This window comes from Molossus molossus, unplaced genomic scaffold (assembly GCF_014108415.1).
Source record: "Molossus molossus isolate mMolMol1 unplaced genomic scaffold, mMolMol1.p scaffold_m16_p_1, whole genome shotgun sequence".
NCBI lineage: Eukaryota > Metazoa > Chordata > Mammalia > Chiroptera > Molossidae > Molossus > Molossus molossus.
Window position 1 is genome coordinate 107,770,808 of NW_023425344.1, and position 18,751 is coordinate 107,789,558.

The following is an 18,751-nucleotide window of genomic DNA, read 5'->3' on the forward strand; positions in this document are numbered from 1 at the left end:
CTGCTCCATGGAGGCCTTTGGTCACTCAGATCCATTTGGAGATATGCTTCCTCATTTTCTCCTTTCAGGGCCCTTATTTCTGTTTACAGTAACTGTTTAACCCTTCCCTCTCCAAATGTCCAGAGCTGAGATTCCAACAGATTCTTCCACACTTGATTTTCTCCTGCAGACGTTTCACTCCCTCCTTTGCAGATGCTGGTGTCCTGCGTGGTGTGTTTCCCTAGGAGAGGCTTCTCTCTCTTCAGTGACCTGTTTGCAGAAGGTCAGCATTTTGCAACATCATGTGGACGGGGCGGGCACTGGGCTTTGTGTGGCCAGAAAAATCACTTTTGGCTGGGGTCATAAGTCAGACCAGGGTCCCTCACAGTGCAGTGTCTGGCACTAAGTAAACCACCACCTTCAGCTGTGGCTTAGGGCCCCCGGGTGGCATGCACCTGGGCCGCGGGAGGGCGAAACCAACACTTCCCAGCAGAAAGACAATACATCTGTCATGAGGGCCGCAGGCCCCTCCGGCCCCCTCTGCCCTCTGGCCAGTGTCCTTTCTGAGTTAGAGATTTGGCGGTGATGAGGGTGCGACACTGGCACAGGCCAGCATCCAAAGTACCGCAGGTCCTGGCTGCGGTTGGAGCTTAATCCTCACATCTTTCATCGGGGAAGCAGGTTCCTGCCAGCGGACGACTGGGCTGCTGGAAATCGCCGGCCCGTGTCGTCCTCATTACAGTCCTTCGTCGCGATGGTGTGCCTCTCCTGATCTTCCCTCAGACCTCAGCCTGCTGAGCCAACGCAGCGCAAATTATTATGGGAGAGAAAAGACATTAAAGAGGAAGCGTTCATGTTTATGTCTGAGTCGATGTGAACAGCTTAACGGCCTGCGAGGCCATTAGGAGAGGCTGCGAGAGAACGTGGGACCGTGGAGCCTGCTTTAGACGAGGCTCTGACACACGGCAGGCGGACTCTTGGGCTTTTCCGACCTTGGGGGTATAAATCCTGGGCGGACAGTCATTTTGGTGTGTGTTTCTTGGGGCGGGGGTGGGGAGAATACAGTATCACTGGTAGTTCTTATTTTTTCTCAAGGCTCTAATGTGGATAAGAAAGTCAGTAAATGATTGCTGAAATAAACTGGAAAAGTCATTACTCAGAAACATTTCTTACCCCAACTTTTTTCTTGCCCCCCCCCCCCCCCCACCACCACACACACACCTGGGCTTCTCCGTGGTTTCTGTTTGGTTACAGGCAGTCCTAGGATTGGGAACATAGATGGGAATAGGCAATGACATCAGCCCGGGAAACAGCATCACTGCTTTCTTGGGATTATTTATTTGGCTCTGACCTGACTCCCCGGCATGTTCACTGGGTCCCTGCAGTCGACCTGGCCTTGCTGTCACTTCCAGACCCTGTTGCGAGTGGGCCCAGCTCCTGGGCCCATCCTCGCCGTCCTGCAGTCTCCCCTTTGCCGCCGTCCTCCTGATTGGACAGATAGGAATCACTCAATGAAACAATTGAATTAAGTCACTTAATGGGGGATTGCTGTGAATTCAGACCGTGGCCTCTGTGGGTGCCAGGGTCATGCGGCGGAGTGCTTAAAGCAAAGCCAGTTGGATTGCGAATGTAATATGCCGATGGAAAGTATTAAGGCTGTGTGGTTTATTACAATTTCTATTTTTCTCACTGCCATCTGCTAGGTTGTGTATTTGTTTATTCTGATGTCAAGTATGAGATCTGGATACAGTGTTTGTTGTTTTACCAGTTCTCCTGCCTTCTTTCCTCTGCACAGTTCCCGGAGCATTCAGGGCCGGGGGTTGCCAAACGCCTGTGTTGTGAGAGCTGCGGTGAGGAGGGAGACCTCATCTTCCTTCTCTCCGTAGAGTCCAGACAAGGAATGAGAGCAGGATTGGAACCCGAAACAGGCGTTATTTAGTGGGGTCAGTGTGCTAAGGGCTTTTTGGACAGTATCACTTTCAATCTCTACAATAACTCTCTTAGGTAAGCAGGATTATTCTTATTTTCTAGATGAGGAAGCTGCAGTTCAGAGAGGTTGTATAAACTACCTGGGGTCACACAGCTAGCCAGGGCCCTTGATGGCATTTGACTTCATGTCTTTCTGACTCTAAAGCCTGAGATGTTCCTCACCAGGCCAGACTAGCTCAGTGTGGCCATTATTCTAAATTATATATATATATATATATATATATATATATATATATATATATATATCATATATATATCATAATATATATATATGATATATATATAGTGATTTAGATACCATATCACGACTAAGACATTTTAGGTTTTAAATTCTCAAAATAAATAAATAAATAAATAAAAAATCCATATTTGGATTTTTAAAAATGGCAATTTCTTTTAAATGTTGTATTATTATTTTATTTATTTTTGGGTTATTTTGACCTTCGGTTTGATTGTTATCATTTCTGGAGGTTTTTAACACTTTTAATTACCTAAGTTATGCAACGACTTTTTGTTTGTATATCAATGATTTTAGTCAGTTTAGCTATTATTTTTAATAGTTCTGCTATTTTGTTTCCTTCCTCCATTTAAATTTGTATTGAACAAATGTCCTGTGTTTTCTGAGCTTACTGATTTTTTTATTCTAATTCTATGTAGGCTCATGTCTCATGTATCTAATTTTTAACTTTTTTAAAAATATGTTTTTTATTGATTTATTTTTTAGAGAGAGAGAGAGAGAGAGAAACATCGATGTGAAAGAGATACATCAGTTGGCTGTCTCCTGCACGGCCACTACTGGGGATCGAGCCCTCAACCCCTGGCATAAACCTTGAATGGGAATCGAACCGGGCGGGACCTCTCAGTCTATGGGAGGACACTTAGTCCACTGAGCCACGCTGGCCAGGCAACTTTTTTATTTCTGTACTTACTACTACCAGTCAGAGTAGCATTGTCATTTCACTTATTATAAAACCAATAAAAGAAGGGTAAATGAGTCACATTTCAAAAATGGTTTTAAAAGTTGGTTTGATCATAGAAAATTTCCAGTTATGTTAGAAATTTGATTTTCATTGTACTAGATTTTGTTTGGTGAGGAACCGGTTAAACACTCCCATACAGAGTATGTTGGAGAATTGGTTGCTACTCATAAATTCTTCAGAAGTTAGTTTTTATTGCCAAAGATGTTCTCCATCTCATCACATCCTTTGTCTTTCTCTTCTGAGACAACTCAGCACTCCAGAGCCCTCATTTACTCCATGCCTGTTAATGGGCTTCCTCTGGGTGCTTCAAAGCAGCTCGAATTGTGGTTTCCAACTTGGCTCAGCACAGAGTTTTGCAACCTGGCTAGCACCTGCTGAGTGGGGTCCGCAGGGAGCACTAGAGGTGCTCTGAGAAGGGTGACCTCAGCGCCATGGGTTGGGCAGGTTTACAGGGGTTTCCATGTGTGTGCATGCCTGCACACGTGTGACCTTTGTCCTGTGCTCTGCTGGTGCCAGAGGATGTAAGATCACTTTCGAAGAAAACACTTAGAGGATATTTTGAGTATAATGAGAGAGACAACAAGGCCTTTTAGAGGAGGAAGTGCCTTAATGGAAGAGCAGGGTTTTGGCAGGTGGCGGGGCCCAGATATTGTGGGTGGGGCTGGAAATGCCACGGATGTGTTGATTGACCGTCAGTGGACCTGTGGCTTCTACTGAAAACTCCAGAAGAGGCCAGGCTAGTCGTAGAGGACCTGAAGGGCATGCCAAGGAGGCTGAGTTGTATCATTAGGAGTGGGGATCTAGAAGTTCTCAGGCAGAGGAGTGGTTTGTTGAAAATGATGTTACAGAAAGACTTATCAGGCCCAGCCAGTGTGGCTCAGTGGATTGAACGTCATCTCATGGACTGAGAAGTTCCAGTTCGAGTCCCGGTCAGGGCACATGCCCAGCTTTTGGGCTTGATCTCCAGTGGGTGTGTGTGTGGGGTGTGCAGGAGGCAGGCAATCGATATTTCTCTTTCACATTGATGTTTCTATCTCTCTCTCCCTTCCTCTCTCGCTAAAAAAATAAAAATAAAAAATCAATTAAAAAAAAGACTAATCAGGCAGGAAAATGGATTGGATGGGGAGAGAACTGAAGTAGGAAGCCAAGTTAAGAAATGTTTGCTGTACTAAAAGAGCGTGAGGATGAAACAGATAATCAAGGGGATGGCAGGGAGGAGAGAGCTGCGAAGGAGACTTACCAAGGGTGGTTGTATGTGAGGGGAAAAGGTGGGGGTACTCTGGAATTTCTGTCGGAGGAGCTTTTTATGACTAAAATCCAGTTGGAGGTGGGGAGAGGCACTCAGCATGGCTGGACGCTGTGTTCCCGTAGCACGCTTGCGGCTTTCACTGAGGTTGTGTGTGATTTGGTGTGGTTGGCTGTGGTGAGGGGTTGTCTGATGGAGATTGTGGTCACTTCCCTCCCCTCTCCACACCCCCTTGGTGGTGTTGCTGGGAGAGATGGTGTCCAGTGACGGATGCCGTCGAGGCCCTAGGACTGGGTAGCTGGTACTGCCGTGCCTGTGGTCAGAGATGGATTGGTCAGAGGGCCATTGTCTCTGATTTCCCACAACTGTAAATGTTTGAATGAAAGAATGATTGAGTGAGCGAGCGAGTTCAGGATTGGCGTCGACGCGAAGAGTTTGGCAGTTATTTAAGGAGAACTGATTTTCCTACCGACAGACAAACAGTGACTTTCAGGAGAAAGCCAATGATCAATGACTTTCTGAAAAAAGCTTTCTAAAATTATGTTCAACTGCAACACAGAAAGATTGAGTTTTGAAAATAAAGCATTTATGATGCATGGATAAATTACACAAGTGTTATAGATTGTACATAATGAATTGTCATATTGTGTAAACATTTGGTTTTCAAAATGGCCAAGACAGCGACTGATTGCATTTCAGAATGTGTTCTGGGGTTTATGGAGAAAGAAAGAGAGCGGATCTTAGCACACAGGTAGCGAGTATTGGGGTGGGCTGCTCTTTAGATTGGTTTAGCTTTGCCATTAGTCTTGATATTGCGAGATATAAAAAACACCCCTGTAAAACTTTCTGACTGTTTTGTAGGAGATCAGTGTGACACTTTTAAGGAGGTGGTTTATACAGTTTAATGGCGTGGCTAGCAAAGCTGGCTGAGACACAGTCCGACCCCCGAGAGCCTGTGGAATGTGAAGGGAAGCCAGGGCTTTGGAGTGAGCTAATGCTGGGTCTCCGCTTGTCTCCACCACTTCATGCTATGTGGTCTTGGACAAGTTTCTTAAGCCCTCATTTTCTTTATTTTAAAATGGTGATTTTTCCTCTCACTTAAAAGGTAATTGTGGGGTTGGTGATAGCATATTGAGCCAGCAGGCCCAGGACAGGTCTTGGCACAGAACAGGCACCTTGCAAATGTCAACTGTACTCATTCTTGTCCAGGTTACTGTACATCTCACGGCACTGCCCACAGAGTGATGCTGATGGCTTTCGAGAATGCTGGCTGTTGCCCTTGAGTTTGGAAGCAGAACGGGGGTTATGAGTAAGAAGGCCTTCTGGAAAACACATCCCCAAACCTTGTTCGTGGGCCTCAGCCAGGGAGAGGCACTCTCTGAGGCTTGGCGTGGAGAACCTGTGAGGAGAGTAAAAGGGCGTGGATTCAGACCGGGTCCCTTAGTTACACGGCTTTGGGAAATATTTTAATTTTTAAGTCCATTTGTGCAAAATGTTGTTCCAGTGGCCACACACGTGGATGCTGTGAGGATCATTGGAGATGACGTGTCTGTGAAGAACTAGAAGAAATTCAATCAAGTAGGGGAATGGGCTTGAGGGCAAAGCACCAGACCAAGGCCAGGTTATTGGGACGTCAGGGGGCATATTGAGATATTTCTGGTGCTATTACTTCCCACATTTAAAAAGGGGGGAAAAAGATATTACTTGTTGATATTTTTAAAGCTTACTGAAATCCTGACATTACAATAGTGGCATTAGTTTTTAAGCAACTTATTATTCGCACTTAAATGATCTATTAACTTGCTATGGATAGTAGCCAAGGGGCAGTGATACTGTGAGATTTTGGAGAAAGTAATGGAGTCTCAGGAGTGATGATTAGAGTATGTGGACTAGCCAGTTACTTCTCAGGACCTTCATCGTCCCTTTCAGTGAAGGAGCATCTACTTAGTTTTTGGTGAGTTGTTGAATTAGTGGAATTTCAAGGAGGTAACAAAAGAAAAACATAAACATTAAAAAAAAAATCTATGGAAATCATAAAGCATTATAAATATGATGTTAAAATACATTAGCTTCCCCTTGTGTCTTCAGTGGTCTAAACTAAGAACGAGGTTGAAAATTATACTATTGCACTAACCAAATCAAGCAAAAGTATAATATTTATCCTAGAAGGAATTCTGAATGGTGAATCTCAGTTTTGAGAAGACCTAGCAGTTTGATATATATTATATAAAATAATCTGTGTTGGGAAGGAACTACTTTAAGAGGCTCTGCATTGCCTAGTAACCCTGCAGCTCCGGACCGGGATGCTGCACCGTGGTCCATGAACAGACTCTGCATCACTCCATGAAAGAGGCATCTAGGAGCCTCCGCCTCCAAGGCTCCCGAGTGTGAGTGGCCCACGAGCACCCTGTTCGTATTGACTGAGTTATGAGACAGAGTGAGCAGTTAACACACCGGCCGGCAGGATAAACTGTGTCAAGGAAGCTGGCCATGGAAGGAGGGATGCTCCCTTTGAAAGATTAAAAATGGAAGTGTGGATTTTTTTTTTTTTTAATACACTGTAGAGGAAAAAGAATTAGTACGACAAAGAGTAAGTGGGCTGAGACAGTGGTAAGAACTGCTGCTCACAGCATCCAGCTCATAGCTAGCCTTATCCTCTCAGAAATAATTATTTTCAAACCAAGCAGCATTTGCAGAGATAACTCCCAAACAGCTGCGTCAGCTTTAGAGTGTGTGAAAATTGCTCAAGAATAAACCATAAAAGTAGGTTTGGGAATTAAAAAAAAAAAAATCAAGGATGTTTTGATATGTAGGGGCTATTAGCAACAGTTTAAAAAAATATAGACCAGTAAAGTTGGGGGTTCATTTCGTTTCTGCAGCATCTTCCTATTTATCTTCCTGATATATTTGTCTCCTCCGTTACCATAGCGCCGCTCATTGGTATTCTTCAGCCAGCGGTGTTGCTGCGAATCCCTTCATAATTGCACGGAACTAGAGAATTTTTACTTTTTAGGCCTTGCTCAAGCTCAGGGCCCCTTTTCTTTTGTGCGGCAGCTTTAATTTTGCACAAAAATGACGGCTACTGATCTGCTCCTTTTGTCTCTCTGGCGGGAGGGTCAAGCAGCTACCTTCACATCTGATGCAATTACTAATGTGTTTCCTTCCCAAGAAGACAGTGCCCGCTGTCCCCACCCCTGGGGACAGTAAACATCATTTTTTCTGATGTCTGCACTGCAGGCTCAGTCAGCCCAGCTCATGTACTCAGTGACTGGGAGGTGCTGCACATGTTTTTCTGTGTTTTTGTGTTTTCCGAAGGGACTGACCATTACTTTTCAAGAACATTTTTCTTTTGCATTTCCCTGTCCTGACTTTTGACCTTTGCTTCAAAGGTGAGAGGTCCCTAGTGCCCTCAAGTTTCTCCAACCCCAGGTGGGCATCTGTGGTTGACTACCAGGGGAGGTGTTTGGAAGTTCATCAACACTTACTAATTATTTTCAGGAGTTAACTTGGTATAACAGTACAACTTAACTGTTGACCGCTTAGATTATGGCCAGTGAAACAAATTATCATTGAGTCTGAATTTTGAAGGCAAAAAGACATTAAATTAGTTACATTTGAATACTCTCCACCTCTGTCAATTGCTGCAGTGATTTTCGGGGCTTGGATTAATGTAGATGGTTGGTGCAATTACTCTTCTTGGATCCCATAGGTTATAGTCAATGACAGATCCCTCTGGAGATGGGTTGGCTACTTTGCCTTTAGCTTCTCTTATATGGAGTCAGTTACAAGTTCAAATACATTTGGTCTGATAAATTGACTACACATGGAGGGACTAAAGAGAGCAATTATGTATGACATCAAATAAATGACTCGGTGACAAGGTATATTTCATTTAGGTCAGCACAGTTCAAAATGTGAGAAAACATGATTTAGATGGACGGACTGAAAGGCAGTTTAAATTACGGGACGGGAAGAATCACTTGCATTTTGAGGTTTGGTAATTAAAGATATGTAATATTTATTGTGTTTGCTGTGAGATGGCTTCAGTTGTTTATGTGAGTATTGTTTAATATGACAATGTGCTGGTCCAATCTTTATGCATAGTGTGCATTGCCACGGCCCGAGGCGAGGGTGGGTGATAAGTGGCTGAAGCCTGTTAAACCATGATAAGCCAATGCATTTTGCTCTTTAGAGAGTTAATTAGGGTGGCAATGCCTTTAAAGTAGGGAGAGGGCGCCTTCTGTGGTTAGCTGTGTGTTTTCCTCCTTCTTCACCTCTCCCTTTTAGAAATGTATGCCCACACCTTTGCCCCATGACTTTGTGGAACCTTCCGTGAGAGGAGATACTGTTTCACTGATAGGTGGACTTTCAGCAGACATGATGCTGGTGGAGAGTGTGTAGGTGTTTGCATGGTCTGGCTTGGTTTCTGGTGTGCCTGAATGTGGAGACGTGTGAGCAGAAATGAAGCCAACCTGAAGCCCACAGCCAAGCAGACGGTGACAGCTGACCTGCAGATCTGTGAGCAGGAAACATCATTACTTATGATTGTAAGCCACTGACTTTTGGGGGAGTTAGTTATGCAGTATAATTGTGGAAATAGTTCACACTAAACAAAGAAACAAACATCCCTGCCTTTGTAAAATTTCATTTGGGTTTATAGGTTCCTTTTACATTCAGACCCTTGTGCCTACTCTATCAGGAAATCCATGTCACTCATGACTAAGTGGCAGGCATCCTTGGCTACAATACAGTGATGTCCTTTGCGGGCAAAGTTTCGGGACCAGAGGTTGCATATTCTCTTAAATATTCATTTAACCATGTTTTGGGGAGATTTTACATATTTTTAAACTTTATGTAGGCTTTTTTGATTGTTTTAAAAAGAAAGTTTATATTTGGGGAATATAATGAACATAACAGTATGAGGAATGGGGTAGTCCCAGAGACGCGGAAGTGGGGTACAGACTGACAATCCCCTAAATAGGGGGGTGGTGGGGAAGAGATAAACCACAGAACTTATATGCATGTATGCATGAACAGTGGACATGGACAACAAACTGGGGAAAGGGCAGGGAGGGAGAGGGAGGGGGGAATCAGTGGGGGAAAAAGGAGAAACATCTGTCATAAAAATTAATTAATAAAAAAATAAAATAAAATAAAAAGAAAGTTTAAATGATGCTTTAAAATCATATAAAAGACTTTTTGGTTACATATAATAAAAAATCACTGTAGTTTAGGGAGAAAGTAAGTTTTGGGGCGGATGTGAGGTAGCCCAGGGAAGGTAGTTCAGGCTGAGGGGAGGAGAGAGAGGCCCAGAGGCCCCGCTGCCAGGGCAGTGTCCCCAGGGAGCAGCATGACTGTGTCGGCAAGCTCCTGCCACCCTGCTGACTGGGACTCACAGCTCCTGCTGCCCAACGGGCTACTGGGCCCCAGACCTCTGCCACTACCGTCCCCACTGCCCTGGGCATCACCCTGGCATCACCCTGATCAGGATCATTTTGCTTCCTCATGCTCTTTTCCGAATCCCAGGCTCATCTGGGTGCATCTAATTGGTGATGCTGGGTCACATGACTTTATCCTCGCCACAGGGAGGCTATAACTTCTACCTTGGGAAAGCAAGACTTAAAAATGTAGAAAATTGCCAAAATTTAGGAAGATTGTTCAAATGATGATAGTCCATATAAATCCGTAACATCTATTTTAAAACAACCTTTAATTACTATTAGTATAATAACTTTTCAAAAGTGAAAACAAAGGTAATATATCCACTTAAAAAAAAAAAAGAACACTGGTATAAAAACAAAAATGAAAAACCAACAGAACTTCTGGCATTATATAGGCATATGTTTTTCAACTGGACATTGTCTTCAAAATACCTGTACCTCCAAAAAGCAAATATTAAGTCAGATTTTTTTTTTCTTTTACATAACAATTTCATTGATGTAGATTCCATTTCCTCAACATTTGTGACAACCCACCTGGCTACACTGGTTGATCAGTTTCATAAAAGGGGCAGCGCTTCTAACACCAGGAAAAACATTCTCAAACTTTAGAGCCGTCCATTTTCAAAATACAATTCTACTTCATTCAACATTTTTCTTTTTCATCAAGCTGACAGCATGGCTTGATTTCCTTTAGGGCTTGAAAATCATACATCTGCCTTTAAAATCTACCATATAAACTGTTCATTAAATCAGAGACCCAATTCCCCATTTAGTAATAGGAACGATGCTGAGAACAGTTCCTTTGCTGCAGAGAGCACTGCGCACTGAACCTGAGAGGAAATGTCCCACACTACATCGTGGATGGTAAATTATAGCCCCTTGTGTCCCTGGAGAGAAAAGCTGTCAAGAGTGGGAGTTGCGTGAGGGATGCTAATTTGTTGTGTGGAGCGGGTGTAATTGAAGGGCAGGGCGCGTGGAGCACCAGATGTGTGGCAGGGAGCAGGGCGAGGGAGGGGAAGAGAGCTGTTTGGAGGGGCCCCCAGAGTCTGGAGAGGATGGAGCAGGCAGCTTGGGGTTCAGAAAACTAGAGAGGAGATGAGTAGCCTGGGACCGAGGGATTCTGTACTAAAGCAGTAAAAAGGGGCAAGTGTTCTCTCTGGTCGGAGATCGGTGAGCAAGTCCCACTGCGGGTGAGGAGGGGAGGACTCTCGTTGTGCTGGGTTGGTTTAGCTGGATCTGGGGAGGAATTTTAACTTCATACATTCTCTACATGGGGTCAGTGCTCTGAAATGTCTGGCCCGAAGGCAAGTACCTTCGTCAGTTCAGGCTGCTGGAACGATATCGCGGCCTGGGATGCTTCACCCACAAACCTTTCCTTCTCACCCTTCCGGAGGCTGGCAAGTCCAAGATCAGGATGCCGGCAGCGGCGGGGTCTGGAGGGCCAGCTTCCCAGGCAGCTGTCTTCTGGACGTGTCCTCACGTGGGGGAGAGAGCCAGCTCTCCGGCCTCCTCTTGTGGGAGAACACAATCCTGTCCACGAGGGCATCGCCCTCAGGGCCCCCAGAAAGGCTGCAGCTCCACGTGCAGTCATCCTGGGTCTCGGGCTCTAAAATTCAAATTTTGGGGGATCAGTCCAGGCAGCACTATTACATTCCAAAGCAGATTCTTCTTTCTTTTCTTTTTTAACCTTTTATGTGCCATGGACTTCTTTGTCAGTTAGCTGAAGCTTATTGGCTCTCTTTTAGAAAAAAAATATTTTAAATTGCATAAAATACAATGGATTACGAATAAATAAATTATATGAACATAGAAGTATCAGAATATTGAAAAATGAATATATAATACAATCATATATAGTTTTTTTTTATCAAGGTGTTAAATGAGCATACTTTTGAAAGAATGATGAATATAAATAATACTTAAGGATATCTGCAATACTTCTAATGTGGCATGTAAAAATCCGATTCTTATCAATATTAAGTAATGTCAGTTTTGCTAATTCTGCATTAATGATTGGTGTAAGTGCTAAATTTTAGTTGGAAGTTGGTTAAAATGAAGATGCCTTTTCTCCCTTCTAAGTTTTGACTCCTAATTCCAGCCATATCCCGTCCTCCACTCCATGCAAACCTCAGAGTAGGGGCCCCTTGCTCCGAAGGATGGAGTGAATGTTCACGGATGAGGCGATTCTCCATGGAAGGGGGACCCTTCAGATATAATGGTCATAAGTCAAGTGTCTGTGGAAGTGTGGTTCTACCACCAGTCCTTTTGTTTGTCCCATCGATCATCGATCTGTCCTGTGTCGGTGCGTTGTGGCTCTAAGATGTCCTTGCTCCTGGAAAGGCAGGCAGCCTCCTCTCCCCCGTCTTCCCATGCTCCAGCAGGATATGGCTTCTTTGGTTCTTTGTTCTTATAAAAAAATTTTTTTTCCCTTTATTGATTTTGGAGAGAGAGGAAGTGAGAGGGAGAGATAGAAACCTGATGAGAGAGAACATCGATTGGCCGCCTTCTGCATGTCCCCCACTGGGGATCGGGCCCACAACCTGGGCATGTGCCCTGACCGGAAATCAAACCAGTGATCTCCTGAGGCATGGGTGACGCTCAACCACTGAGCCACACCGGCCGGACTGGTTCTTTGTTCTTTATATGAATGGTCAAATTCTAAAAAATAGCCCACTGGGATTTTGATGAGAGCTATCTTAAATCCATATATCAATTTGGAGAGTAATTGACATATTTATTGAGTTTTCCAGTTCATGAAGATGGTACATCATCTCACTGATATGGATTTGCACATACTGCTAAATAACAGTAAAACGTGTTTTGAATAATTATCTTTGGAAATCCTTTCCTACAAAAAAATGGAATTGATTAAATCCATGTTTTTAAAATAGGTAATTTGGGGAAAATAGTTGTTTTGAGAATATTTTAGGGGTCTCATGAGACAACTACTTCTTATGTACATGCCTGTTTATTTGCATTCAAGGGGCCACTTTAGAAAATTGACCACTTATTTTAAATAAGGCAGCTAAAATTCTTAAAGCAGCTAAAATTCTTAAAGCAGCTAAAATTCTTAAAGCAGCTAAAATTCTTAAAGCAATCATGTCCTTGACATTTATTGTAACCTCATACTGATCACATTTTGTATGAAACAGCCGAGCGGTTTAAATTTAAATACAGTATTTTATTCATTCAGCAAAGGTGTATTAAGTACCTACCATGTGCCAGGCACTTCTCTAGGTGTTGAGGATGTAGCCAAGCGAAGGAAGTGATTCAAGGAGGTTGAAGTCACCTCTGTCAAAATGCTTCTGAGAGGCTGATGACTGAGAATTGCCCACTGGCTTTAGCAACGTGAAGTTTACCGGTGGCTTTGCCAAAATAGTTGACATGGTGTGGCACGACATGAGTCTGCTTGGAATGTGATCGTAACTGAGTATGAGGAGAGACGTAAGAGCTGCGAGGTTGCACAACTATCTGAGGAGTTGCTGCTATAAAAAGGAGCAGAAAATAGAGTTCTAGGTGCTATAGTATGTTTGCATGCTAATGGTCATGGTCCAGTAGAAAGCAAAAATTTGATGATAGAGTGGAAAGGGACTAAGTTTTGGAACAAAATCCTTGACTGGGCAAGAGAGGATAGGACCCAGTGCATAAGTGGAGGGGTTGGCCTTATCTAGGAGCTGGGCAGTTAGTCCTGCTGTGTCAGAGAGAAGCATTGTCACTTGGGCACAGATACAGAAAGGTTGGTAAGGTTTTTGGTGGGAAAATGGTGAAGCTTTCTTATGAGTAGTTCCAATTCCACAGTGAAATAAAAATTAAAGTTGTCAACTAAAAATGGGCAAGAGTGGGTGTTGAATGTTGGGGAGACAGAGAGTATGGAAAGAGTTTTTTGACTCTTGAGAAAGAGATGGACTTGGGACAGGTCGCCACACAGGGCTGAGGGCCCCGTTGAAATGATCATAAACTAAACTGAGATCAGATAGCACAGTTGTGTGTTTTTGTCCACCACATTGGGCATTTGGGGTGTAATTCAGAGTGGGTAGAGTGTTGGGTTTTACCAGGTCTGGGCTTTGCTAGGTGAGTACAACAGAGGGAGAGAGAAGATAAATTTTGGAGATTAATTGCTGGAAATTGATCATAATGATGGACCACAGAATCTAAGTTATATGTGGACACAATGAAGACATGGAGAACAATGGACAACAACCTGTAGGTAGGGTCCATGGAGTAGAAGTCCTGGTGACGTCAGAGAATTGATGGAGTTAAAGAGTTAAAGGAAGTGAGTTTAAAAATAAGTGGTGGTCATTGAATGGGGGGCATGAAATAGACTAGGAGGTAGCACAGCTATTGGCAACAGGCTCTAGATTCTGGCACGGCGGCGGGAGGCAGCGATGAGTGGAGTCAGGACCTGAGGAACCAGGACGTTGAATGCACTACATGAGTGACGTTGAGGTCACTAGGAGTGTTGACAGAGTGGAAGGAGTGGATACAGCGGTGAGCCAGTGGTTAAATGAGGCGATGTGGTTGGTGAAAGGTTGTAGTGGGTGTGTAATCCAGCAGCATGTACCCCAAAAGAGCTGGGGAAGAGAGAAGGATAAAAGCCCACAAGCAGCAGTGATCAGTTATGGGGCCCCTCACCTCCACTTCCTGGGTCTTGGGAGAAAATAGTGCCATCACTTGAGGGGCTTCACGGGTAACAGTGTCCCTAGGAAACAGCCAGGGTTTCATTTTTTTCATTCTCATTTGTTTCATTGTACATTTTCAAGTAAGTTTTGATTAAGATACATCATAGAATGTAATAATGAAGAGAAAACAGGGTTTCAGGTCACTTATGAAACTGACTTGTTCATTATGTTTTGATGCTAGTATATTTCAAGAACCTGCAAATTGTATGATACGTATGCATCTGTATTTTGATATATAAAGACAACTACAGAACTGCAAAATTTATTTTTGAGAGAGGTTTTAGAGGCCATTCAGTTTAATCTGCCTTAAGGTGTGACAGGCGAGTGCAAACCACTGTGCGCCCTTGGGAGGCTGGCTGGCTGACTGAATACAGAGCTGCCTCTGTGAGCATCTAGCCGGATGTACTTTGGAAATTTTGAAAGGAAGAGAATAGTTATCAAATTACATTCAGCTTAATTGTTTTGTGTAGCTCAATGAGATATGTGACATTCCCATTAGGGATGGCCTTATTGTAAAATGTGTCTTTGTTTTTGAGTAGGCTAATCTGGTTATTACAAGAGCTAAATCAACTTTCAGACTGTAGGATTACTTTGGATTAATAATATATATTATATGTGAGTTGTATATATTATTATATGAATTACACATATCCGGCTTGCTTTGCATGAATGATGTGTGGCATGTATTGCATGGTTAAATTTTACTCATTTGGAAAAAGAGGACAACGAGTTACGATGTATGGTTGCCTCTAATGGGTATTCCCTCATTTAGCATTTTGCTGGTTTTGATGTAGCGCATTTCCCCCTATAGAGCAGGGACTGTTCTCCATGCTTGTGATGTCACTCAGTCCAGAATATACCAAAGCCCTTAATCTGAAGAGATGTGTATTTACTCTTTTAATTTATTGCACAAATTATTCTATAACAGCAAGAATGGGAACACAAATCTGAAATCACCCAGAGGCCCATTTCTTAGGAATCTAATGCTCCAGGAGTTTTATTTTCCCCCAGGCCTTCTCTGTATGGTTGCATGCTTTTTTTATTTTTAAACATAGTTTTAATCATCGCTCACATATATCTTTGTATTCAGGCCTGCTCTCCACCCCAAATACTGTTACCTTCAGCATAGATGAGTATTTGTAATTGTGGAATGTGTTTGGGAGGTGGGTTTAGTTTGTTTGTTTGTTTCTAATAGAACAGAAGAGTTCTATATTCTTACTGCCGTGGACATTTCTGACTAACCAAAGTGAGTAGCAGCATTCAGGGAGAAATTGGCTGGAGCTAGCCTGATATTTAATTAGCAGTTTAGATTGAGATTTCATGGCAATAAAGTTGATGCATGTTCTGGTATTTTATGTGGGGATAATTTTATTAGAATGTCCCAGAGCCTGATTAAAAAAAATTTTTTTTGGAACATAGTTTGCTGTGGGGATGGAGTTCCCGGGATCTAGGGGGAGATTGAGGACTTTCTAGAAGCGGGAGCATTTTCTTTAGAGAGAAGGAGGAGCCACAGTGCTGAGCAATGCATGGAAGCTGACTTCCCTGGGCTCTTCGTGGATCCCAGAATAAAAGCAGCATCCCCAACTTGTAGCATACCCCCCACTTTCTAGTTTAAAAAGATTGCATTCAGAGTGTTATAAGGTACAAACTTCTCCTTGTCAAAAGCTGATGAAACACAGATGTGTTTGTGTCGGGTTGAAAATTTTTAGGAGTTTGCCTTCTCTCTCGAAGTAATAGTTTTAGTTAAATATTTTATCTTGTTCTATATGAAAAACACATAAATAACATTCTATTCCACTAGAGTATATAGTCTTGCCCCTTGGGTCCTGTCAAATAAACTGACAATTACATTGTTCAGATAGCTTGGAAACAAATAATTTTGTTATTAAGGTGAAATAAGATTGTGATAACATCATGATAGTTTGATTTCGAATGGTGGTAGAAATCGATGTATCTTAAACAAGTTTGATATTAGATGTTTGCTATGTGTTCTTGGTGTTTTTAATATGATCTTTACTTTTTTAGAAGTTTGTCGAGTTTTTCTGAAACCAAACACGTTGGATTTTGAAAGTCTGCCCGGAAAACTCCCCTATTAGAAATTGCTTTTTTCCCCTTAATAGGTTTTGATTAAAAATTAATTATTGGGTGAACCATTTAATAGTTTTACCTTTTGATAAACGACATGGATTTACAAAATAGATAAATTAGGGCAAATTACTTTCTCTTTAAGAAAGTAATTACTGTAAAAGGATTTTAAATACCAGCTCCCTGAAGCATTGAAAATGGGACTTGATTAACTAAAGTATAACTTACAGTTAACCATAAAAAACCAGTATTTCTTAGCATCTGACATGGGTAAGCATTTTTTCCCTTGCTGTGCGTGTGTATCAGGGGGAGCGTTTCCTGCAACCTTTCATAGCAGAGGTGAGTGTGTGTGTGTGATTTGTCTGTGGCTGGGTTGCCCAGTTGGCCCAGCCAATTTATTAATGAGGCCAAGGGTTGGGTTCCGTCCCTGGATAAGCCAATTACTGTAATTTCTCTCTGCCCTGTATGCATTAGACTGCAGCAGTTATCACTGGATGCCTGTGAATACTTAGAAACAGAGATTTTGGCACAAATCTTTGCAATTTGAGAACCACTGGTATATTGATTGCTCTAGAGAACTGGAATGATTAAGGAAAGAAAGGTGTTCTCTGAGTTCAGTGTTAGCCAAAGGTTAGTCAGAAAGCTCCCTTTACTTAACTGATGATTTTTGAAAACAGGTTAATAGTTAGTACACAGTCTCACATTAGAATAGAAGCATACTTGTTTTATTTTTCGTTGGTGATCATTAGAAGATGTTTCAGGGTGATTGTTCTCACCATCTTTCATGGTTAATTCTCTAGATAATTTTACAGATGCATCGTAAATGTTTAGCATCTATGAGATGTATGGAGATCATGCAGTGTAATGTTCTCACCTCACAGCTGAAGAAACATGTTTGCAGGAACCCCGCTGAGGTTGCAGAGCGTCAGGTTCAGCTCCAAGTCTAGAGTCCAGGTTCCTGCACCAGCTTGACGCACCCCCGAACCCTGTTCCCAGGGTGTGGGGTGTCTACCCACTCAGGATACCACCTTCCAGCCTTAGCATTGTCTTCATTCTTTATTAAAATTAGCTTATAGCTGAAACAGTCTAGTGGATGTTCTGAGGTATTACTGTGATCCATTTCAAGTTTATTTTATGGCTGTCCAAATCCATGTAAAACTTGGCATTCATATTTAAGATATGATGGCCCTGATAGGAGAACTTATTATTTCTTATATGGAGATTTCTAAACAAAACTATGGTGAAAAATTAAATACTAAAATGTCTAGAATAAACAAAAAATAGTGAAGAAGGGGAGCAGTAAGAACTTTTGAACACCTACCATGCGTTAAGTGTTAAAACATATTCAAAAGGGTATAAATAGGCTGCTTGACAGTTTTTTCCCACTGAGGTTTTTAGGAATTTTGCATAATGGAGAAAAACACCTTTCAACAGAAACAGTGGGTTTAAACGGCTAAGTCACAGTTATCTTGTTTTTAATCATTTTGTGGAATTCTCTTCTTCTGAAAATTGTTTTAAGGAATGTCTTAGTTATATTATTGTTTACTCTGCTTAATGAAGTGTGATTATCACCAGCAGCTCAAATAGTGACATCCCATAAAATTCTGGAAAACAGGAAATTCTTGCTCAAGTTGAACTGTTCTCTACTTATCTTTAACCGTTTGAAAAAGGGGACTCCCATCTGAGGAGTTGTTAAAAAATGTTTAAATGGTGTTTTATAATTTGGGGGGGGGTTCTGTAACAACATGAGAGATTCCCAAACCATATGCAAATGATTGTCAAGTACCCACTGTTGAGGATTATCCGAACCACTCTTCTGTCAGTGTGCAGCTCAGCTTTGATCACAAACAGCTGCATCCAGCCTTAGCCTACAGATGAAAGGTATGATACTGAGAGGAAAGGAATCTGGAAGGCTCTAAAACCCATTCCGATATTTTATATGATAACAACAAAATGTATACGTGTGTACCGATTAGGACTCCTTTTGTTGCAAGTGCCAGAGACCACAGCCTTATCTGGCATTAGGATTGTTGGCCCAAGTGCCCGAGGAGCTCAGGGGTGAAACAGGGCTGCTTATGAGCTCCCAGGACATCATCAGGACCCATTTTCTCTGCACCTCTCAATTCTGTGTGAAGTCCATGTTCAGGCTGGTTCACCTCATGAGGCTGCCAGATGGCTGCACACCTTCAGCTTAGGTCCTTGAAGGTGCTAGCGAGTGAAAGAGAGCCCTCCCTCCCCCCGGTGATGTCGCTCTTTCTCTGCCTTGATTAGATATTGTGTCCAGCACTGAACGAGTCACTGAACTAGGGGAATGCAGTACCAGGTGTGGCCAGGTCCACATCACATCATCCA